Source organism: Anguilla anguilla, chromosome 4, assembly GCF_013347855.1.
Source record: "Anguilla anguilla isolate fAngAng1 chromosome 4, fAngAng1.pri, whole genome shotgun sequence".
In the NCBI taxonomy this organism is placed as follows: domain Eukaryota; kingdom Metazoa; phylum Chordata; class Actinopteri; order Anguilliformes; family Anguillidae; genus Anguilla; species Anguilla anguilla.
This window is the reverse complement of record NC_049204.1, coordinates 9865336-9886025: the sequence shown is the minus strand read 5'-3', so window position 1 is coordinate 9886025 and position 20690 is coordinate 9865336. Positions and strand designations below refer to the sequence as shown.

The 20690-nt window shown below is 41.9% G+C and overlaps 1 long non-coding RNA gene across 1 annotated transcript; it reads left to right on the top strand.

Annotated features, from left to right (window-relative positions):
* The first annotated feature begins 4794 nt into the window (after positions 1–4794).
* LOC118224545 lies at positions 4795–11906 on the top strand. Its single transcript, XR_004764663.1, has 2 exons — positions 4795–4858; positions 11483–11906. It is a non-coding gene; the product is annotated as an uncharacterized LOC118224545 (long non-coding RNA).
* The last annotated feature ends 8784 nt before the right edge of the window (positions 11907–20690 follow it).

Here is a 20690-nt window from a genome sequence, read left to right as displayed (position 1 = left end):
CCCCGGCGTAGATCGGAGGGTGTCATAGCAAAAAAAAAACTCCCGTCAGACAGAGTAATTCTACCGTGGGCTCCTCTCCCCGTTCCGTTTCTGGGTTAGGGTATCAGAACGGAAGCACTTTTAAACCCCCTCTGACCCGGCGCCGTGCGAGAGCTGAGCTGCAGGATTTGATCTTGATGGCCGCGTGACGGCGGGATAAAAGACGCGGTGGGTCACGCGCTCCGCCCCGATCAATAGGAGGCGCCGGCGAGCGCGAGTGGGAGTTATTGGATTTTGCCTCCAAACTGTTTCACGCTGCCACCCCCCTCCCCAACTCCGCGAGGATTAAGAGGACAAATCTATGACACAGAGTGGACAAATTGAATCCATTTCTTGTTTGTTCTTTTTTTTTGGTGTGTAGTCGCTAGTGTGGGATGTGGAGGCATTATGGCTAAACAAACATTTGTCCTATAACCAGAAAACAGCTCAGGGCAGCAGTGTAGCATAACGGTTAGGAAACGGAACTTTTAAAGTCACAAGTTTGAATTCCAGCTGGACCACTGTCACTATGTTATTCAGTTAGGCTCTTAACCTGACCAGCTTCTAAAAATATCCACCATTATAAATAGATTTTATGTAAAAAAAAAATGTATTACAGTATGTAAGTTGTGAAACCACTGTAATGTAAATGTACAGATATTGACGGAACAGAAATGTCAGATGTGTACCCAACACCAGCAGAAATGGGTGGAATGGCTTGTTTTCCACAACTTCTGAAGCACAAAGTAAACACTGAATTTGACTACCCTGTATACTTAATTGGCAATGGCCTGAATCAATAACATCATAACAGCCAAGACCTTGACCTATACCTTTCTGGCACCACCTTCTCCGTGTCACGGTATTACTTTAGCCTTCTTGTAATTGTTCGTCTTTATTGTTTTTCACAGCTATGGCCACCAGAAGCTCACACAGCGGAGGGGAAGAAATGGTAGTTACAGTAGTTTGCCGCACTGAGGTCACGGGTCACGCGCTTGAAAAAAGCTCCCTGAAAGTTCCCGAAAATGGGACTCGCCTCGTCTCGTCAAAAGGCCCTCATCAAAGAACGCAAAGGCCAGAGAGGGCCCTTTTTCGAGAGCACCAAAGCGTTCCGGCGGGCCCGCCCGCGAGAGCACGGGTTCCGGGGGAGGCGGCGGCTCCGCCATTTGCGGCGGCGGCCCGGGGAAGGAGCCGAAAACACGTTGTCGGGGGAAGCGAGGCATTAAAGATCAAATGCCAACGCTGATGTGGAATCAAAGGCGGCGACACGCGGCGCGGCGCCGTCCCATTTAGAGGCAGATGTCAGCGAAGTGGACTTTATTACGGCTGTAATTGAAAGGCAGCCCAGGTCAGGAAGCAATCATCGCTCTAACACTTCCCTCCAGGTAGCGCCGCGCGTCAGGAGGTCGCCGACGTGCGGAAAGGTGTCCTTCTCGAGGCCGCTGATGGGAAGGGGAGGGGAAAAAAAAAGGGGAAAAAAAAAAAAAAAGCGGCCGGACGTTCTTTTGCTCGTGACAGCGCAGTGAATCTGCCGGGCCTGTTTTCAGCAAGCGGAAAACGAGGCCTGTCGATGGGGTATCGGCCCGGGGTTGAGTGTGTGTGTGCGCGCGTGTGTGTGTGTGTGTGTTTGTGTGGGTGTGTGTGTGTGTGTGCGTGTGTGTGTGGTGTGTGTGTGTGTGTGACAGAAAGGGTGAGAAAAAGTGTACATGATATTGTGTGTGTATGTATGTATGTGTGTGTGTGTGTGTGTGTATATCCATGCATGGAAACTATTGACACATTGGTTCTCCAACTTCCCATGACAGGACTTGGCAGCAAGTCTATGTCTGTATTTAAGCCAAGTCACTAGCTTTGAAATTTCCACATAGCCCTTTCAAGTCCTGAAATAATGCGCTACATTTCAACCAAAAAAAAACGAAACAAAAAAAAAAACAATGCATGTCTGGTAACCACCAATATACGCCGTTGCCAGTGGTTAGACAGCCGTGCAGGTACAGCCAGAGCAGCGGATGACGCATTAGGAACCTCCCCTGTTGAATCCCCTCATTTAACAAGGCTAATTAGAAAAAGAACCAAGACTAATGTCCACGTTGACCCTGCCTCGGCCTTGGCAGCCCCCTAGCTGGATGAGGGAGAGGACCACGGCTGTGCGGAACATGTTTCAGGAGCATCCCATTAACCCTTCGCGGGTCTCCCCACCGACTCACATCTGCTGCAAGACTGGACTGGCACCAAGTCTCAGTGGGCACGGCCAGCGCTGAACATCGCGCCACGCTGAGCGCGTTGGGAAACGCGCTGGGCCGTACCTCGCAGGCGTACAAAAAATGAAAAAGCCTTTGCTTCTCGAGCCCCGAGAAGCTGAATTTCAAAGACGCTAACGCATGAACTGGCTTCCTCTGGGCTGGTGGAAATGTGTGATACGCATATAAGAGCAATTAGAGCAATGTTATCAATGTTTTTTTTCTGAACAGGTTCAGTTTTTAGGGACTAAATTGATCTTAAATTCAGTCAGCTTATTTCATTATCAAAAGAGAAGGACCATAAAGAATGTCTGCACATAGTCTTTGATTGGCTTTAGCAAGGTACCATCTGCATTTTCGTTTTTAAACATCTGTCAACAGACTGGTCCTTTAAATGCACAAGGGAGTTGGATGACAAGGGCCTTGTGGCAAGGTCTTGTTAAATCTCGGCATGTACAGGTCATAGAGATGTTTTTTCCCCAGGACATTTTCTGGCACAGTAGCATTTGAACACCATTGTAGTCACTTATAAATGTTCAAATCCTGGGGAATTTTCTGGCAAGGCAGTACACGTGATCACATGCATGTTTAGTGTCATGAAAAAAAAGAACTGCGCATTTTTTTCCTATTATGTATTAAAACTGGAGATTAGTTGGAAGCATGCAAACGATGATAAAAGGATCCTCTGGACCAAAAGAGAAGTGCCGATTCCATATGAAAAAAAGGAAGCCGAAACATGCAGGAATGTGGCAGTTAGAAAGCTTCCAGGCTGTCTTCTTATGTGCCTATTTGATCAATTCTGGTAAATCCAGATAAATATTGTATAAATTAATTTATTGTATAAATGTGAGCAATCAAATTAATTAAGGGTCCACAGCTGTTGGAAACCACACGGCTATTAATTTTTCAGAGCTACCACTTCTACTAAGTTTTCAATAAATATTTCTCTAGGTCTTTGGATGAATTTTTTATGGCGAGGCTGAGATGAAAGGGGGGAGATGGGATCTGGGGACAGGGCTCCGGCTGCTGACACGCTGCGGAGGATGCCTCTGTTCCAATCTTTATCAATGACATCCTCTTCGCATTATTGCTTTAATTACCACCCGCCTGACATCGACCGCATCGTTAAGGACGGAAGGGGAGACTCCAGATACGCGCGTACGTTCTCGCACGTCGGGCGGTAACTTAAAACCATTTTGCTTCTATTGCTGCCTTTCCCTTGATACAGTGTGTATATATATATATATATATATATAAAATAGAATAGAATAACAATAGAATTCAGAAAAAGAATGTGTTTTTTTTCATTTATTTTTTTAAGATGCATAACTTTTGTTCCTGGATAAATACATCACTAAATGCCTCATTGTGATTGCACCCTAAAAAAATAATTAAGGAGAATTTAAAAAAAAATCTAATTGTAATGTCTCAGGGCAGAATTAATTTGTTTTGTCCAGATTCATTCTGCCCTGAGTAATAGCGATCATCAATGTTAATGGACTTGAGTGAGTGAATACAAGATCAGTAGTTGCATTAATATAAATATTAAATAATAACTCAAGGACATAGGAATCATAATAAGTGTTGCAATAAACCCTTTACGTATTTTCACCTTTTACAAAATCCAAAAATAGTTTGGATTATTGGACAGCAGAACGTCCCAGTATAGGATTTATGCTCATAGACACAACTAAAGTGCTTTACCCACCACTTTATATTGGTACTCACAAATAATAACAACAGTAATTAAGTCCTCGCTGCTGGTGTGCTTGTTTAGTGTGATGACTAACTTTTGCACCATGCAATTACTGAAAAAAAAGTGCTTTGAAAAGGAGTCTTGACTACAAAGGCGAATCCCAATAGTCCCCTGGTGCAAAATGTTCTCCTCTTTGAAAAGGCCACACGGATTCTCTTGACTAATTGAGATCAATCTTCTGCAAATTGCCTTAGTATCCCACCACCTTAAATAAAGTTCCTGTGGGAGGCATTTATCAATTAACGCTCATTATATTAATTAACGCTTCTTATAAAATTAATAGGAATTGTTTGACCCGCTTAAATACCTCCAGCCCCTGGGAAACAAGTCACAACTTAGTGGGAGACCCTCCATGGGATTGGCTTTGTCTCCTCATCAATTTAGTGCAATTTATTTCCTGCCAAACTATGCTCATGCTCAGACCATGTTCGCCAAACACCCTTACTGCGCAACTGCAAACCCAAGAAATGATCGCCAAATTGGCAACATTTTATTTTTGGAGTCATACAAAATGCTAGGTTTTTCATTCTTTCGTATAGTAGGGTTTTTCCTTGACCTTAATTGAGAGTATGACAGCAAACGATAACTACGTTTGTGCAGTTATATTCATATCACACTCATATTCATGGAGTATGAGTGGTTTAATAACACTACGACAGGAGCGTTCAGACTTTGTTTTAGCCCAGCACTACAACACCTGATTTAACTATTTTAGTAATCATGATCTTCAATTAATGTTTTGTGGAATCATCTGTCTTAGCGCTGGGCTAAAACAAAACTCTGCACCCACACTGGCCCTTTTCAGATACGATTGGACACCCCTTCACTACAACAACCAAGGAAGGTTGGTACAGTGGCTCTGTCCTGTTACTTTACTTCTTAGTGATCTGAAAATATGACTTCACATTGGCTGTTAAAATATGATTTAATGTAACAGATTACTGCATTCAATTTCTGGGGAGAAATTTTGCCCAGTTCAACTGGCATGTTCAATTTCTTTCATGTCTGTCTCTCATTCAGTGAATGAAAGCTGCCTTTCTCATTGAGATGTACTTTCCTTCAGATGTCAGTCAACGTATTATTTAATTCCTGTATATTCACTTCGATCAATGGTTCTACTTCAAAGGGATGGGAATACGTGTGCCTGAGTGGATTGATCAGTTCTAATTCAAGACATTAGCATACAAGTTGTTAACAAGTGAGCCCTCTGTACTGTATCTTTGAATCAAGCAAAGCATTGATGTAATGGGCCTGTTGGTTTGTTGGCGATTTTAAACCTCAGACGCCTGCATAGGAGGACGCACCCACCACAAACGATTCTCCAACCGCTTGACTCGACCACTGAGCTCCAGGCAGCACGAGACACGAGACGCCAGGTGTACTTTACGAATAAGAAATTTATGAACAACGCTGGGAAATGATTAAATAAGCATCCGAATAGCCGTGGTTCACTTTACCAGCTGCCGTATCCTTTTCGTCAACAAAAATAACTCTTCAAAGGCTGTAAAAGCATGCTTAGAAAGCAAAGGGCCATTTAACCTGAAGAGGAAGCGGATAGAATGATCCAGAGTTTGACTTCGATGTATCCTCTCCGTAAAAGCTAAATCAAGTCTTCGAAAAAAAATATAGAGCTAGTTTAATAATTAATATCTCAGTGCGTTTGAATAGATCCTTTAGTGAAGAAGAAAAAAAAACCTGAAATCTCCTGATATAAAATGGACCTCCGTGGAGACTATTCACCCAGCCCATCTATACTGGATTGGAGAGCACGCTCAGATTAAAAACACTGGATATATTCCATACCTGCAAGAGAGCGTGATAGAAGAAATCTGAAATCTCACCATCATGTACATTGTTAATATGCATTATTCATTAGTTATGAAATGACTCATTCCATTTTAGCGCATTCTCAACAATCCCAATGAAAAGCAAAAAAAGAAAAAACTACATTCACAACTTCCGCGTGTGTTGCAAACCAATAAATTAAGTGCAAAGTTTTGCAGCAAAGCAATTATTGCAGTTGACTAGAATATTTACTGAGGTTGTAGACTAACATGGGGCTGTAAATATTTAACTAACTTTGCACCCTAAACACATTCATATTTCATCAGGTTTTTCGTGCAGTTTATTCTCAAAGCAAAGTGTTGGACTGCATAATTATTTCAGTTTAGCATTTTTCCAACCTATTACTTATATAAATACAAGAATTTGAGTTATAGCTCCTCTGAGGGCTAATTTAAGAAAAGTATGCATTAATTAATACAACCTAGACAGAAAATAAGAACTCCCTAAATATGCTGTTGGTGAACATCAAGGATGATTCATTTCTTCAAAGGAAATGGCAAAGACTATCAGAGGAGATTTTTTCTGACAGCAGTATTCATACCTAAGGCCATCAGGTATCTCTCCATGGACAGTCTCCTCAATAACTAATGCTCCCACTTTTCAGGGTCAACGGCAACGGCAATTCACCATTCGCAAAAACAAAGGAAGGGCACTGGAAATTATGCAGACTCCTTTTTTTATTATGTCCTTTATCAAGGCCAGGCGTCCTTAGCATGCTCAAAACAAACAGTCAAACATACCATCAAAACCTCAAATACAAAAGACATTTAAGAATAGACTGAAGCAGTCAGCACAGGGAGAAGTCTGAGCCAGTCTGTGTGAGCAAATATTCTTCATTCACTCACTTCCAGTGAGCTGTCCATGTTATTATACACATGTGATATTTTCCCCCTTTATACTTTATCCTAGACAATCATTTCGTTGCCCCCCGCCAAACAAAACAACAACAAACAAAAAAAAAACGAAACACGAGAAATAATGAAATAATTGCCACGCCATTAAATATTTCAGGGCCGACTGTGAGTAATGTGGAGATGTTTTCTGCCAGACTGCGTTTCTTTTTTGTCACAAATGCATTGTGCGCGGCCGCCAGCCCAATCCATCACTCGCCGTCGGCGGGCGGAAAAAGCACTTTCCCCGGGTGGATTTTTTCTGCCGGCGCTGCTGTTCTGCGGGACCCGCGAGGCCGCGCTGATGGACGCGCCGGTCATCGCGGGCGGGGGGCGCCGTGGGATTCACCGGCTCCGCGAACCCCGCGTCGCCGCTCTCCGCCAGCCCCACCCCCCCCCACACCCCGCGCCCCGCCAGGACACGCCGTCCCTTCGGACCGCAAACCGCGGCCCTCCCCTGAGCCGCTGCGACGAGAGCCCTCCTGCCCTCGTACTCGCGGTCGCTCATTTACCGCCGGGTCGACTGGAGGAAGCTCCTCCGGCACGAGCGCCCTGAATCTAGAATAACCTGAATCTAGAATTCACTTGAATCTGGAAAAACCTGAATCTAGAATTCACCTGAATCTGGAATAGCCCAGCACCATCATGCACGATAAAAATTGTAGTGCAATTTCAACGATCCGGGAGACCAAGAGACCGCGTTCACCATTGTTACGCCTGTGTCCGCCGCACGTTAACACTGTGATAGACTCGGGCTGTTATTATTTAATTCAAATGAACGCCACCCGCCCATTTGTTTTGGTGCATCGAACAATTATGCAGCTGTGAATCTCTTCATGCTGAAACCTGCTCCTGGTTTACACAGGCAAACTGTGATTTGATTTCCAAAACACTCGCTCGTCTTTTACACAAAGAAGCCAGTGGGGAGATGGAGCGAACACAAGAGAGGAGGGAGCTGGGAGGCAAATCTAGGTGATGCATATGTTCTTAGAACGCCCCTGGGTTTTCTTCGGTAGGTGGGATCTGACAAAGAGATCTGTATTTATATATATTTATATATCATATATAATCCCCACTCCTTGCTCAAGCTTGGGAAATTAAGCCTGGTTAAAGATTCATTCTTAAAACCGCACTCCCGCATTCTCCCTTCTCTGTGATGGCAGGATAAATTACTCAGTGTATCGTCAGGTAAACTTTTCCCCCCGCTTCGTAAGACCCCTAGGTCCCTTCTCGGTCCCAGGATGGCGTCCCTCGAGTTTTCACTCAAAGAGAACTCCGCCGAGCCCCCCGGGGGGATGTTTAACTGATTGCAACAGCAAGTATTTAGGGAACTTCTGTGGGAATTCAACAAGTTTGGTGCTGTCAGATGCAGACTTTAGCTGTCAGGCGGCATTAGGTTTCAAAGACTCCCGATAGGAAGCAATGACCAATCCTGGCGATTCGACAACGCTACGCCGGCACAAATAAGCTCAGGGCGCTCCTCACAGACAGCGGGCCTTTAATACGAGCAGGGCTGGAACTTCATTTGAATATGAAACACTGATGCCAAGTGCATTAAATGGGGGTGATTAGCAAAGACTATCGCTGGGATGGAAATAAGATTCCCTGTTTTCCTATAGATATCAAACATAAATCAAAAAAAGTTGTGTTTTTTAAACAGAGAATTCATAATTTTAAATAGTGGGATATGAGTATAGCTAAATGAGGTTTCAGTTTTCATATCATTATATATGGCATTTTCTCTGTGCAGAAAAAAAAGAGATTTCCCATATTCAACAAATACAAATTATATATATAATTGAGAATGGTTCATAAATTCATGAAACACTGGGCAAGATAGCAATTATGTAACGGTTAGATTTTAAACATCATTAACGAAACAAAAGATAAAAATCTGTACAGCAATTAAGTCCAGTTCAACTCCAAGGCTCGACTCTAAAGTTGTGGTTTGAGCGCCCTCTAGCTTTTGCATGAGAAATTATAGACAGTGACTGAAAACTTGCAAATGTTTTGTTCCCACTAATGAAGACATTTCAGAACAGAAAATAATGAATTAAAAATTATACTTGCAAAATGATCATGTGCTTTAATACATTAATTAATTAGTTTCTTACATTCACATGTTACTTCATGTTTAACTATTGCACCTTTATCCAGATGGATGTCTGATATAAACCGATATTAAAAATGAAATTCATGAATACTTCACCAATATGTCATTGGAATATATATATATATATATATATATATATATATATATATATATATATACATATATTTTTAAAATACTTCCAGGTGTCTTGAAAGAAATTCAAAGCAATATCTTGGCTACTATTAGCCCGCAATTCAACTCAGCACTTTTGTAAGTTGAATAATTCATTTCAAAATGTCAGAGTTTAAAAATGGCAATGTGTCTTTGAAAATCCTTTTGAGAAACTATAGCTGCAGGTCATTCTTTTAGAGTAAAACTGTTCCTTGTTGTTTCTTCCCTTTTTGCTGCTGTGTGTGTCGCTGTTTTGTCCACCCGGAGTTGGTGTGACCTTCTGGAGTGCAGCCGCATGGTTAAATAAGTCGGTTTTTCAAGGCCCTCGTACCTCAAATCAAAAATCCGTTATAGATTTTACTTCCAAGGGACCCGGGGCTCAGAAGGTCCCTTGCAATTGTACCTGTGGAAGAAGCTAAAAGGATTGGACTCAGCTCTCCCTGGGGGGACAGGGACACGGGAGGCTGGGGTGTGTGCTCCAGGATCGGGGACCTCATCTTCATAAGCCAGGCGGGGAGGCGAAGCAAAGCGAAAATGGAGATTTATAAGCTTTTCAGCCGCACTGAACCCAGAATGGCAGGGCCAAAGCCACTGGGAGCCGGGGGGAAATCTCTAAATTTGGAGGCAGAGATGAAGCAGTTTGTGCCTCGCAGAGGGAGCGCCGCTGGAGCGGCGGGACCGAACTCCAAAGAAGGGGGTCTCAGAAGAATAAATTTAACAGTTATTAAAGAACAACACCCACTCCCCGCAGTCCCTGAACCATGTGTACTAACAAGACAGGGGAGGGGCAAAGAGGAAGCCAGTTTTTATCAAGACATCTGTCACTTTACCACGACGGCGGCCTTTAATAAGTGACAAGCTGTCCCCGGCCCCGGGCACCGGGTAGGGCTCTGCGGCTCGGGGCGACGGAGGGGCAGCGCGCGTTGCCCTTTTAAGCAAGTTGTCCCAATTACGCCCAATCAGCGGCGATCGATGCCCGGAACGATCAGGTTCGGAATGGGCGCACATCAAAGCTGCCATCCGCGGCTGCCGCGCGAGGTTCCCCGGTAATTAGTGGACTTCACAGCGACGCGCTTCATCGGCAAATGTTTTCAAAATACATCTTAATTCGATGGGGGTGGGGAAGGAGGGAGGGAGGGAGGGGGGGCTGGGTTCACACAGGGAAGAGATGCCCTACAGAAATCATTAAATCGTAATTACAGCTCATCAGCTGCGCGGGCCCTACAAAGTGCCGTCGTGGAGGTTGAGCTCGTCTCCTCCAGGCATTGACGCGGCGCCAGGCCGCGCGTTGCACTCCAAACGCTGCCACTTTTTTCCTCAGCCCGGGCAATGACGCCAATTAGCATGGTGATTAGCTTTAACCAGCCTTGCCACCACTCACCTCCATGAAGCCATAAGTGATCCGCTTATCTGACAATTACATGAAACTCCGCCAGGTCAACTACGCTTGCCTTTTCCCCCAACAGTTAAAAACTAGGAACTATGGAAGTCTATTATGAAATAAGCAATGTGAGATCTTTCTGTTTTCCAAGTGGTAAAAGCCGCAAGGTCATCTGAGGAGGTTCTTCGCTGCATCCATATGTGCAATTTGGGGTGCTCAGGAATCTGTACCAGAAGCTCAAGTGTGTGGCTTGAAGGTTTCACCAAAACATTTGTAAACACAAAAAGACTGTGGACAGCCAATGAAAAATGTATGGTCATTTTTTGAGGTACATGAAGTACTTTGTCAGTAGCTGTTCATATGTTGCATACTACATTTGTTGAGTGCTGACTAAACTTTCTTGTGCTTCTGTGACTGAATGTTGACAATCACACCGTAGATTTCACATGCCTTCGCTCAACCGAACAGCAGCCACAGTTTATCTGTATTTTTTCTTTTGAAAGAAATCCTCAAATTAGAAGTTATTTTGAATTAGGTTTTTTGGCGTGTGCAGCTAACCTGTCAACTTTCTGTGTATTCTAAAAAAATAAGGGTCATTTAGAGAAACATGGTAATTTCCGTAGTTATTATGTACTTATAAAACCATTTATTTTTCTTGGCCCTATCGGTAACTTCTTTCAAATTTGAAGCAGTCTGTTCATCTGACAGCTTTCAATTTGGATATTCTCCAACAGCCTTTCCAAAGTCTAGTGATAGCGCCCGGTCTTAGCTGATCTTGGAAGTAGTTTTAGAGTTTGTTCACAAAGATCGAGCCTTTTGATTGGCCGTGTACAGCACAGCCATCCCACTCCTACACACTTCCCTTTGAAAGCACTGTTCGGAGTGAACAGGTGAGTAGCCACTGTCAGTCTATGTCACATCCCCTCCCGTAATAAGCTGGAGGGGCTGCTGCTTAAACTCAATCGTTAAAACAATGACTTTGCTTCTCGAGAAGGACGTCAACATCTATACCTGTATTAATAGAGTCCAGACATAGTTGCCAGTGCTGCTTGGTAAACTTGGACACTTGGCATGTTATCTCTGTCTCAGGGCGCAAGGGAGTAAAGCAAACGTCTGCCGTCACGGTGACGGGAGTGCCGCAAAGATGGCAGCCGTCTGTGGCGGGGACGAGTGCGGAGGACGTGAGTGACTGCGAACGGGCCATCTCCCTGATTCCGAAGGAAATAATGATGTTCCGGCGAGACGTCGTCCGATCCACGTCACGGCGAGAGAATCCGAGCGCGGGGAGGCCTTTTTAGTCGACCAGATGGGAAAGTCATAATAACCCTGGCGTCAGTACGGCTCACCGTCACGCGGTTTGAAGCTGCTGGTTAAAGCACGACAAGGATTAATGGGTTTCGGCCCGGGCAAGCGGCATATCATTCTCTGTCACTTCCCATGACGATCATCGCTGGATTGTCACAGGCTATCCCGTCTCATGTCGAGGGTGCAGCTTCTGCAGAGTAGACCTCACCATCCCGGCGAAAAAGGCGTCTGGCTTTTTTCCGGAAATAAAGCCATATAAAATTATGACTTCCAAAATCAAAATAGATTTGCCATCTAGAACATCCGTAATATATGACATCCGCAACACCCTCTCCTGTGCCAAGAGAAAATAGTGGCATTGTTCATTGTATTTTAAAACATGAATCTCAGTATGATCTTGGCAATCCATCTTCATCATGTCAGTGACATCATGCACTGTGTGGTATAAATATTTGATGAGCCTCAATATAAGACAAAGCAAAATCTTTGACTAGAACATAGAAAACAAAATTTAAAAGAAAACATACAGATTATTAGCACTGGCCTTGTATTAATTGGATAGGATGGTGCGTGCATTATTGTTTTTTTAAACACCAAAATAAGCACAATGTGGAAATAACAGTATTTGAAATAGTAATACCTAAAAAAGGAAGCATCCTCATCATCTGAATATGCTTTATGTCCAGGTGCATTGTTTTGTCAATAATATCTAATATTATGTGAAGTATGCATTATATTAATATGTTCATTCAAATAATTTGCAAAAATAAATAAATAATCTGCTAATACTTAAAATCAGAGCTACTATTTTTGGTAATAGACCTCTTCACGATTCTTGTTCTCTGGATGTTAATACACACAACTTTATTATGAAATTATGTTTAAATATAGAAGGATAAGCATAATTCATAGTTAGTGTCAGAGTAACACACATTTGTTTGCATAGTCCTAATTCAGTTACAATGAATTCTGTACAATTCAAATGATTGCAAAATTATATTATTCCTTCTTAACTCCGTAAATTTCTTCATTCTATGGGTGTTTGAAAACTTTTTTCAATCAATTAATGAAATAATAATTTTAATAATGTGTTATGCATTTATTCAGATTCCCTTTTCTAATATTACATTTGTCCAAAGATCTGAAACCATTCAGTGTGACAAATGTGCAATAATAAATGAAATCAAGAAGGGGGCACCGTACTGTAGGTTTTCACTACACTGTAGTAAGGTCAAAATTTGTACAATATTTGTGAAAGGGGAAATTTATGAACTAAGATTTCTAAGACTTTAAAAAGCTTGGATGTTCATATCCAAGTGCTAAAATCTATGCAATATGCTCCATACATGTTTTTCCAACAATTATTACTACTATTATTCTGAGAAAACATTGGTATGCAAGTCCAACCCTCACCTGTCAGAAGCTCAAATTACACTATACCAATGTGATAACCAACGAGTCCCAGGTCTGACGAGTTGGCTGAATTTCATTAACATTTTATAACAACTCATGATGACCTATATAACTTATAATCAGTGGGTTTCTTTGGGAACTCGTTCTATATTGATGAGAGAGACAATCCACATTCTTCTAGTATGATGTGGGCGGCAGTGTAGTAAAACGGGTAAAAAGCTGGTCTTGTAACCTATATGTCACCGCTTCGATTCCCAGGTAGGACACTGCTGTTGTACCCTTGAGCAAGGTACTTAGCCTGCATTGCTTCAGTATATATCCAGCTGTATAAATGCAATGTAAATGTAATGTAAAAAAGTTGTGCAAGTCGCTCTGGATAAGCGCGTCTGCTAAATGCCTGTAATGATGTCCTGCCCTGTGAACATGTTTCATTGTTTCAAATAAACAGATCAACAATTTGTTACTAGTATCTAAGCAGAATGGTTGAGCAGTGTATTATGCAATCAGTAATGGATGAGTATTTTGCTAGCTGATGGTGATTTAGCTGTCTTTTAGTTAAGGCTAGTTAAAAGTAGTGGACAAGATTGTAAATTAACAGCAATGCCAGTTTTAGATTAATTCACTGATCTAGTTAGCTGAATAAAATTGGCAAATGGCATACTTCTAGATCGTGTAGAAGAATCTGAACAAGATGTCAAGTCATGTGAACTGGCAAACCTGAATAAATGCAAGTTATGAGATTATAATGTGTTTACACTAAAAACTGGAGGTTTTATATGAGATTCCCACAGCAGTCAAGCCAATAGCTTTCTACAAAGATGACAGCTTTTCAAGTTTTGAGGAGGATTTTATCTCTCCTCTCCCTCCATCAAACTGCACCAACGTTTCCATAGTCCAGTATCTAATCCCAATCACTGCCAAATCAGACCTGGCGCTTGAGGGGCGATTATAACTAAGAAGGCTGGGTTTCATGGTAGTCTTACTACCTCATTGTATATTAATGACTCCTCTGGACAAACAGGCACTTGCAAGATGTCTGCCATCTGTGCAAGAAGTGTAGTCCAACCTGTGCGCGATGTCACTGCAGACTGAAGGGCAGAAGCTGTCTGCGTGTGCTTTTTAAGGATGCACTCACTGCATTCTCCTGAACTGGCAGGGAATGTTGCAGAACAAGGGTGACTAATTGCAACTGTAGATTCGCTTGATTGCTTTGAAATGTGTGCAGCCAACCAACTGATATTGAGCTAGAGTTTATTAATAGACTTAAACATGTTCGCATAAAGCAAGATCACTTGAGGTTAGGGTACTTTCAAAAGCACAGGTTATACCTAAGAATTGCAAGCAATATAAAGCTTATTCCTAATTCTCCAAAACACAGGCTAACTGCATTTAAAGTGCTCACATACAGTGTTGTCATGCCATTAAATTATTCACTCATGGTGTAATTTTTGTTTTACATTCATACGATTATAACAAAGGAAAATTATGTGTTTGACTGTCATAGACCGTATGGTGGCACAGTAGTGTAGTGGTCCTGTCGCAGGAGGAAGGTTCTGGGTTCGAATCCTAGCCAGGGCCTTTCTGTTTGGAGTTTGTATGTTCACATGGGTTGCCTCTGGGTACTTTGGTTTCCTCCCCCAGTCCAAAGACATGCAGATTAGGTTAACTGGAGAGTCTAAATTGTCCCTCGGTACGAGTTCGTGAATGAATGGTGTGTGTGCCCTGTGATAGATTGGTGACTAGTCCAGGGTGTATTCCTGCCTCTTGTCCAATGCATGCTGGGATAGGTTCCAGCACCCCCCGCGACCCTGACCAGAAATAAGTGGGTTAGACAATGGATGGATGGATGAATGGATGGATGCATGCATGCGTCCTATACATATGGAATGTATTAATTTGACACAATCCAAGGTCACATACATTGTAAGATAACATAAGTGCACCCAGCAGGGCTAACAATATAACAAACCAGAGATTGTGTATGTGCAACATCATTAAACCACTAAGGCACTAAGCACTGGGTATATTATTAAAAATAAAATAAAAGCTACAGCTATAAAAATTCATGTATTTGATAATGAAACCACATTTAAAGTACTATTAATTTTATTCATAAAACCCCCTGAGAAACATTACCTTGAATAGGCGTACTGCATAGATATATTAATTTCTCTTGTAATTCAAAAAAAGAATTTCTCTGATGTTGCACATAGTTAACTTTTTTTAGTTTAATTTCCTTGGCCTCAGTTTCCTTATGAATTAGTATTCATCAAAAGCAACAGCCTTGCCCTTAAAAATACAACATTGTAAGCCTGACCTATAACATAACACTGGCAACCATGTCATAGAACTGATAAGATCACAGGGGGGCCATTTCCTGTTCAGCTGCTCTAAGTACAGCACCTGGAACATCAGCCTGATCGTTCTCTTGTTGGCTATCATTTGAAGCCTCCTCTTTGAAATCAGTGATCAAAATTACATTAATATTAAAATGCATATTGAATAATTAAACTACTTGCATATCGGAAAAATAGAATGTCTCTTGTTTATGTTTAATACAGTCTTCAATACAGAATTTTCTTTAAAAAGAAAAAAGGCCACATTTTATCCACAGTGTGTGAATATATGTTTCCCATAGTATTTTTTCAATATTGTAAAGCAGCCTTGCAATTTGAGTAACATGATTTCACTTTGTTGTGCCTCTCGATGAAAAATACAATTAGAAATAAAAATCTTTGAATAGAACTGCTGAATCCATAACAAAATAAAATGGCTAGCCAAAATAAATAGTGTGCCTAGTATGCAAACATAGACAAACTGCAACTAATTTTTTACTTTAAAGTAGTTGGAATGTATTCTTTTTTTGTCCTCAATAAAGTTTAGCAATCTTGAACCAAACATATCCTGAATGGCATGACACAGAGTCAATTTCTCTACAGGACTGTTTGTTAGCTAACTGGGTGTTTGGCACTCTTCAAAATGATGGCTAAGTAAAGGCTTTGAGGGCCCTTGGGTGACTGAACAGCCTCTCTGGCTCTGTTGTACAATCGAACCTGAATCAATACACGCAGTGCTCCCTTGAATACAATTTGGTTCGGCTCCTTTAATTTCTCAAACAGGAGTGTTCTCAAAAGGGACACATAGCCTTTGGTGTGTTTCTGATCCTGACTCAAAACAATCTAAAATGCTGAAATAACTATATTATGCTTGTGACTAATATGGTTTTTCTCAGACTATTTGCCCTATAGACCAGGTAGGCCATTTAGCGCCAAAGCCCCCAAAATATTTTTATAATGGCAGAAGAATGCAAAGTCCCAATTCCCCAAACACAATTTATTGCTGAGTGTTTCTAAAGAAGCCCTGGCTTCTGAAATGATTTAGTTAGACCTTGAGCTTGGGGTTTTACTGGAGGAACCAATAACAGGAACCAACATACTTTACAGGCCATTAACAAAATATCTGTACAGTATGTATTATGGAACCTATTAAACACACAGTAGACACAAATATAAAGACCTATCCTTACTGCTGTTACTTAAAGGGGCGGTTCAAAAATTAAATTAAGGTATGTTTCCACCTACTCGGAGTAGTATCTGTCGCAAATATCTAGAAAACTTGTCACATTTCTTATTCCATATAAACATTCCCTTATGTCATGCAGCCTGCTGTTTCTAAATATGATATCTATCTATCTGTTACACTAAGACTCATTCCTGAAGACAGAACTATGCTAGAGATGCTTAACGTCCTGCTAAATTAGCGCTGAGTGCAGACTATGGGTCATGTGGTGTTTCTGCCCAATCAGGCCATTTACACAGACACAAACTTATCTGTTGGGGAGGGAAGGCTTGTATGCAAACTGTAGAGAGGTGTGTATTAGAGTAAATGCGATATCAGCAATACAATCACGCAAATACTCATTCAGGTGTGTTCATTGCTGTTGCATCAAGCTGTCACTTGTCACAATGACTTACTTGGCAGCTCGGAATAATACATTTCCCAGAACAGTGAAGAAGAGTGAAGAAGAACCTAAAGGGTGCCAAAGGCAAAATCTTGGAATCTGATGCATGCCCACAATTTTACAGCAAATAAAGCCCTGCTTTGGTGAGCACTGAACAATGTACTCTGATATTTACAGGTATAACCCATTTAAGACACTGAAAAGAAGAATCACATGACTGTGATGCACTTTTTTTATAGCCAGTAGCATTTTAAACAGACAATGGTGTACAATGTGGAAATAACCTCAAAGATCTATCAGATTGTTGCCAATATACAGTATAAAGACCAATATAAACATTATTCAACCTCAGAAACCTTTAGAAAACACACAGTAAACATGTATGCTTTGTAGAGCAAGAAAACCACAGATCATTTATCATTGGCTTCTTTTGTAGCAATGAGTATGATATGTGACAGAAATCCTATATTGTTGATCACTAATAATGATCGTCAAACAGCAGGGGGAATTAACAACATACTCTGGTTAGATGAACTTGGAGTTAGTACTTGAAGGTTATGCTCTTTCAATTAATTTATTTAGATCTTGAAAATATCAGGAACTTTCAAAAACATTAAAGTCAAGTTAGCCAGGCACGCTTGCCTGCAATTTGAATGAACCCTGAGCTTATAAAGTAACCTTCTGGATTTAAATAAAGGTACATGCCAGATGTTGTAGCAGAAGTGATTAAGTATTATGTGAGGTGCTACAGAAAAAAAGCCATAAATATTCCGCATTAGCAAGCTGGCATGTCATCTGCTGGTAGACAAAGCTTTTGCGCTTAACTTTGTTTCATTAGGAAGTCTGAGTGTCAAGGCTCAAGGCTGTGTGACTGCAATATTCATGGAGAGGAGAAGAGAGTGCTGCAGGAGGAGGAGGCAGCTCTTCAGCCATTATCTGAAAGACTTTACACAAGTTCTTAGGTGGGACAATTTCTAGCTTGTTGCTGAAATATATACACTTATATACACATTAGGTACACCTGTTCAACTGTAAACTGCACCCGTTAACGCAAATATCTAATCAGCCAATCACGTGGCAGCAACTCAATGCATTTAGGCATGTAGACATGGTCAAGACGATCTGCTGAAGTTCAAACCAAGCATCAGAATGGGGAATAAAGGTGATTTAAGTGACTTTGAACGTGGCATGGGTGTTGGTGCCAGATGGGCTGGTTTGAGTATTTCAGAAACTGCTGATCTACTGGGATTTTCACACACAACCATCTTTAGGGTTTACAGACAATGGTCTGAAAAAGAGAAACTATCCAGTGAGAGGCAGTTCTCTGGGCGAAAATGCCTTGTTGATGGCAGAGGTCAGAGGAGAATGGCCAGACTGGTTTGAGCTGATAGAAAGGCAACAGTAACTAAAATCTAATCTAATTTCTATTTGGTTAAAAGAACACATACATCATTGGATGCAAGGATCCCCAGAGAATGGCACTTAAACTAATTAGCAGCTGTGGCTAGCGCCACCTTCACTACAGAAGAGATGCAGCCTGCTCAGCTTCTGCAGGCTCAGAGACAGAACCAGGACCTGGAAGTGGATCCGGTGCTGCAGTGGCCACGAGAAGGGCGGCAGTTTTGCGGTGGCGGCATTGTGTCCCGCCAGTCCGCTTTCTCTATAGCGGTGAGGGCATTTTTGGGTCCGTGGGACTTCCTGATGCTGCACCGGGGCCTGCTGCTGTGCAGGAAGTGGAGAGACCCCAGGGCAGCTAGTGGTGCCGCAGAGCCTCCGGTCCAGAGCGCTGCAGTGTGTTCACGGGGCGCCCGAGGTCAGCAGCTTCGGGGTAAACAACGCCCTGCACAGGCTCCGCCAGCAGTTCTACTGGGGCTAGTAGTGCTGCAGAGACATGGAAAGCTACTGCCGCCTGCACAGCAAAGAAGGGGCCAGGGGCTAGGAGCCACTCCAGCAGCTGTCTCACCCCAGCAGCAGCAGCCGCAGCAGCAGAAGCAGCCTACAGTTGCCCACCTGCAGCAGCTCACGACCATCAGCACCCCCCAGTTGCAGTTCACGCCCACGCCAACCACCAGTTCGGTTGAAGGAATTTGTGAGATTGGGGACTGCAGTAAAATGGGCTTGCAATGAAGTCTTCGCCAATTTTTTATAGTTTCGGCGGGAAGGGGGAGTGAAATGGTCCACGTGCTGACTGTACAACAAAACATTGTTACCCATACCCAGACATAAACCCTCCCCTTTCCCCCATTGTAGACAAAGGTTTCAGAAGTTGTATCTTAAATCATGTGACTGTGACTTAGCGATTACACAGTATTCTCCAATTCAAAAGACATCACCATAGCAATTATATCACAGTGACATGATCAGTTCATGAGGCCTTGATTACCATGTCCAAACCAATTATTCTGGTGGAAAGACAGGACATACAGTACCAATTTATTATTTTGGGGTGGAGTAAATTTGCCAAAACAAACTTGGGAAGAAAAAAAAAAGCTTAACATAAGTCTACAACTTTTCCAGAGCAAAGTAATACGATACAGAGTTAATTGCTTGCCGTCTGGCTCAAGACACCTGTCCACTCCTATTGGGAAAATGTCATAACTAAACTAGGCAACATACTTGAACTAAACAGCTCCCTCTCCTCCTTCCCCCCTTTATTTAATTGATGATCTGTCCTTAAGTATCCTTCGCTTTCAGCACTTCAAACACCTTGTCTTCTCACTGGATATTGCAAACAAAGTCATCTACATCATTAATATGTCTTAAAAAAGGCTCATGAAAATAAAGTAATCAGCCTGCCAGATAAAAATAGTTCTTAAATGACATATCTAAAGGTATGCAACTAGCAGCAGTCAGTGTATTTAATGAGCTAGCAAAGTAGAAAGTAATAACGATACCATGTGTTTGTCTTTTTCTCTTTTTACATTCTTTTTAATGACCAATATTAAACACACCTGGTTAGTCGGATTGATTTACCATGAAGATTTTTTTTTTCTAAAACTTAGCAAAGAAACCTTGAAATTTGTGAGGAAGGTAATGAATGAAACGGCACAGTATGTTATACGATGCTAGTGGCTATTTCCTTTTTGTGAAGTCATGATTGTAGATTCTCCACATTCATTTTTATTTGAACGATTGTGATTCACTCATGCATCCCATTATTATTATTATTATTATTATTATTATTATTATTATTAATTCTTTAATTCATTCATTCATTATACTGGGAACAAGAGGCCTTCTAATAGGGTCAACACACAAATTAATAAGCCCGATAACTATATCTGAGATTTAATGCTGTAATTCTGATTACATATAAGTTTGTTTTACTTTGTGCGCATGTTGTATTTAGTTGCAGCTCATGTTCATGTTATACAGTGAGCTCCATAATGCGTTAGTTTGGGCTCAATTTCTGCGACCCATTTACATCACTAGGTGCTGAGTATCTTTTCTGGTGAAGCCCTGCCAGGACTGTACTGCAGCCATCTATACCTGCTGCTTGTTTCAGGGGCAAGCTGCCTTAAGTGTTCTCTTCAGCAAATGAAATGCATATTCAGTTGGATGAAGGTCGCTAATGCCTTAAGGTGCGTGCTGGAACTTATCAATGTGTTCGTTGTTACA